The following is a 4,610-nucleotide window of genomic DNA, read 5'->3' as shown; positions in this document are numbered from 1 at the left end:
GGTTGTGTGGTGTCATGGTCGCTGTTCTCCTGAAGGCTGGGTAGTTTGCTGCAAACAATGGTCTGTTTGAGGTTGCGCGGTTGTTTGAAGGCAAGTAGTGGGGATGTGGGGATGACCTTGGCAAGATGTTCATCTTCATCAATGACGTGTTGAAGGCTGCGAAGAAGATGTCATAGTTTCTCCACTCTGGGGAAGTACTGGACGACGAAGGGTACTCTGTCGGTTGAGTCCCATAGTTGTCTTCTGAGGAGGTTGGTGCGTTTTTTTGCTGTGGCGTGTTGGAACTGTCGATTGATGAGTCGAGCGCCATACCCATTCGTACGAGGGACTCTTACAGCGTCTGTAGATGTCTGTTACGCTCCTCCTTGTCTGAGCAGATCCTGTGTATATGGAGGGCTTGTCCATCGGGGATGGCTTCTTTAATGTGTTTAGGGTGGAAGTGGAGAAGTGGAGCATTGTGAGGTGACCCGCAACAAGGCAGAATCGCCGAGCAGAAACCTATAGCCAAGTTCCGCACACATGAGTGCGGCCTCAACCGGGGCCTGGGATTCATGTCGCATTACATTTATCCCCCACCATCTGGCCTGGGCTTGCAAAATCCTACCAAGTGTCCTGGCTAAAGACAATTCACCCCTCTTTAACCTGGGTTACCCTAACTCTGGATCTGTAAAGACTTAATTACCTGCAAATGCTCGCATTCTAAGCATTGTCTTGCATCTTTGAAGTTGCCGATATATATGTTTCTGGAACATACCTCTTCATTCACCTGAGGAAGAAGCAGTGCTCCGAAAGCTAGTCTTTGAAGCAAACCTGTTGGACTTTAACCTGGTGTTGTAAGACTTCTTACTGTGCTCACCCCTGTCCAACGCCGGCAGCTCCACATCACGATTAATATTGGTATTGTCCCGCACATTAATAACTAAAACAGAGAGAAGCGCATCATTTACAGGTACATAAACTGACATTAAATAAACAGAGCCAGCGGTGTCCCGGAATGACTAAAACAGGGCCTCGATTAATACAAGTGGAGACAGTGCAGTGCAGTGGAAACCGAGAATTCCCTCCCACAGTCCAAAGATGCGCAGGTTAGGTGGAGTGGCCATTCTAAAAGATTTCCCCTGAGTGTGCAAAGGGTAGGGGGATAGGGTGGAGGAGTGGTCCTCAGTGGGGTGCCTTTTTGGAGGGCGGGTGCAGACTCGATGGGCCGACTGGCCTCCTTCTGCACTGTCGGGATTCTATGATACTTTGAAAAGACCGGGATTCACAATAACTGGGGCAGGGTTCTAATGCAGGGGTTATTGTTACAGGGTAAATATTCATAATAACGGAGACAAGGTGGTGTGCAGCAATGATTAATGGAGGGGAGTCCAGAATCAGGGACACAGTCTAAGGATATAGATGTGGAGAAATGTATTGACCTAGAGCGGTGAATCTGTGGAATTCTCTACCACACAAAACAGTTGAGGCCACAACTTTGTATGTTTACTGGAAGGAATTATATATGGTTCTTGTGGCTATGGGGATCATAGGATATGGAGGGAAAGCGAGAAGAGTCTACAGAGTCTGGATGATCAGCCACGATCACAATGAATGGAAGAGCAAGTTCAAGGGGCCGAACGGCCTACTCCTTCACCTATTGTCTATGCTTCTACACTTCTATGTTTCTATGTAATGCAGCAAAGCCTAAGTTAGACATAAACTGAAACAGGGTCTAGTACAGTAATTCCTGATACAGGGTCTAGATTAATATAAACTGAGACAAGGCCGAGTGCAGTGATTTCTGATGGGGGGGGTGTCTTCAGTAATGTAAATTTAGACAGGATTCTAGAGCACTAATTGCTGATAGAGCGTCGAGATTAATATAAAGTGAGACAGATTCTAGTACCGTAATTATTGATGGAGGATCTAGATTAACGAAAACTGAGATAACATCTAATGCAGTGATTACTGATTCAGGGTATACATTCGTACAAAACGTGACAGGGTTGATTGCAGGGTCGGCCCAAGATTCACCGTTACACGGTTGAGATTATATACATTAAGACATATGTCCGTTTTTTTCTGAGTGTTTGTGCGTGTGTGTGGACATTTTCACACCAAACCCCTGCACAAATAATTCCTGTTTCATACCGATTAATGGGACGGAGTATCAGGAACTTAACTCTCCACATACCCTGCGTTTTTCCTGCTCTGCAAGTATCTGATGGTACGGCAAATTTACTCTGTTCCTCACATATGCTTTACCTGTCCTTCACATGTTAGTTGGCGGATGTTGTGGAGGGGGCTTTGCTCGGTACTGTACCTGTCCTTCGAGTATTTGAGGGGAGATTGTTAAGGGAAGTTTACTCAGTAACTAAATGTTTACTGTTGGGGCCCTGGGAGTGTATAATGGGACAGGTTTCAGGAAGCTTTCGTCTTTATCTGATCTTGTGATGCATTTGGCCTGAGAGTGTTTGCTGGTTCTGTGTGCCGGAAGCTTTGCTCTGTATGCAACCCCGTACTGTACCTGGCCTTCGAGAATTAGACGGAATAGTTTAGACAAGCAGAGCGTTACTGAAGTTGTCCTTGGAATTCTGATGGGACACGAGGAATGGAAACGTCTGGGACAAATATCTTAATGTCTGTGTCATATATGAAAAGTGGGGAAAATTGATGCTCAGGTGATTAAAGGGGCAGGAGCAGAATGTGCACAACAGTGACTAAGGGACAGTTCTTAACAATTGTTTCAGATTGGGTGGGGTACAGAGTGTTATTCTCCAGTGGGTAATATTAGCAGCAATTATGTTTCTGTTATATATTAATAGACAGGGCTCGGGACTCGGGTTCACATGATATCAATTGAAATGTTTCATTTGTCTCCCAAATTGACAATGTAGTAAACAGGGAAGAGGATTACATACATAGACACGTAGAAGTTCGGAGAAGGAGGAGGCCTTTTGGCCCTTCGAGCCTGCTCCGCCATTTGTCACGATCATGGCTGAACATCCAACTCAACAGCCTCATCCTGCTTTCTCCCCATAGCTTTCATCCCATTCTCCCCAAGTGCTATATCTAGCCGCCTCTAGAACATATTCAATGTTTTAGAATCAACTATTTCCTGTGCTAATAAATTCCACAGGCTCACCACTCTTTGGGTGACGAAATGTCTCCTTATCTCTGTCCGAAATGAATCCTGAATCCTCAGGCTGTGACCCCTGGTTCTGGACACAACCATCATCGGGAACATCTTCCCTGCATCTACACTGTCTCGTCCTGCGGGAATTTTATAAGTCTCTATGAGATCCCCACTCATTCTTCTGAACTCCATCGAGAACATTCCTAACGTAGTCAATCTCTCCTCATATGACAGTCCCGCCGTCCCTGGTGTTGTAACAAGGATGCGTCCAGCCTAGGCTGTAACAGGTCACTGCCTTTTTCATGTTCACAGGTAGATAGGTGGCAGATAAAATTCAATGCTGAGAAGTGATGCTTTAAAACGAAATATTGGGGTGAGGGCGGTCGGTTGTATGAAAAATTAGAAAACCAAAGTTAAAAGAGAAGGTGAGTGCAGGGTAATGATCAGGACATTAACCGAGTGAAACGGGCCGAGGGCTTAGGGGAGGTTAGTAAAGTTTCCTGAACACGTGCTAGAGTAGGGAGTATGGATAGAGGTGTGTATGCAACTTCAGGCACAGCAGAAAAAGGGACAACGATGAGAAGGGATGGTCAACGCAGAACTGAGGGTGTTGTACCTAAATGTGGGCAGTATACGGAACAAGGTAAATGAACTCATTGCACACATTGAAATTGGCATGCGTGGACAAAGGGGGCGGGGTTGCATTGCGAGTAAGGAATGAAATTAACTCGATAGCAAGAAGCAATTTAGTGTCCGAAGGTGTAGAATCCCTGAGGGCAGAGTTGACGAATCTCAAAGGAAAAAAGACCCTGATGAGTGGTACGTACAGCCCCCTAGCCGTAGTCAGAATGTGGGGCACAATATCAATCAGCACATTGAAAAGGTACATAAGAGAGGAAATATTATAATAATCATGGGGGACTTCAATATGGAGGAGGACAGGGAAAGTCAGTTTGGTAGCAGATCCCAAGAAAAGGAATTTTGTGAAATACTGACGAGATACACGGGATGAGCTGGCCAGATTTGATTGGACAGGGAGCCGAGCAGGGAGACAGTGGAATAGCAGTGGCAGGACGTTTTGGGGGTTATTCGCGAGGCACTGCAAAAATTAATCCCAAAGAGGAGAAACCATGCTAAGGGGAGGACAGGGCATCCATGGTTGACAAGGGAAGTCAAGGACAGCATAAAAGCAAAGGATGCAATGTGGAGAAGATTACTGGGATGCCAGAGGATACGGAAGCCTTTAAAGGCTGATGTAATGTAAAAGCTAATAAAGATTTTATTATTACCTTTGAACTGAGGGCACTGATGCTACGTTTTCAGATGATGCTCAGATACGTAGAGGGACAGGTTGTGCTGAGGAAGCAGAGAGGCTGCAGAAAGACTTGGTCAGGCTAAGAGAGTGGGCAAAGCAGTGGAAGATGGAATACAATGTAGAAAAGTGAAAAGTTCTGCATTTTGGAGGAAACATAGAGTATTTTCTAATTGGAGTAGG

The sequence above is a fragment of the Scyliorhinus canicula genome, unplaced genomic scaffold, assembly GCF_902713615.1.
Source record: "Scyliorhinus canicula unplaced genomic scaffold, sScyCan1.1, whole genome shotgun sequence".
NCBI lineage: Eukaryota > Metazoa > Chordata > Chondrichthyes > Carcharhiniformes > Scyliorhinidae > Scyliorhinus > Scyliorhinus canicula.
The sequence above is the reverse complement of the archived record's forward strand: the minus strand, read 5'-3'. Positions refer to the sequence as shown.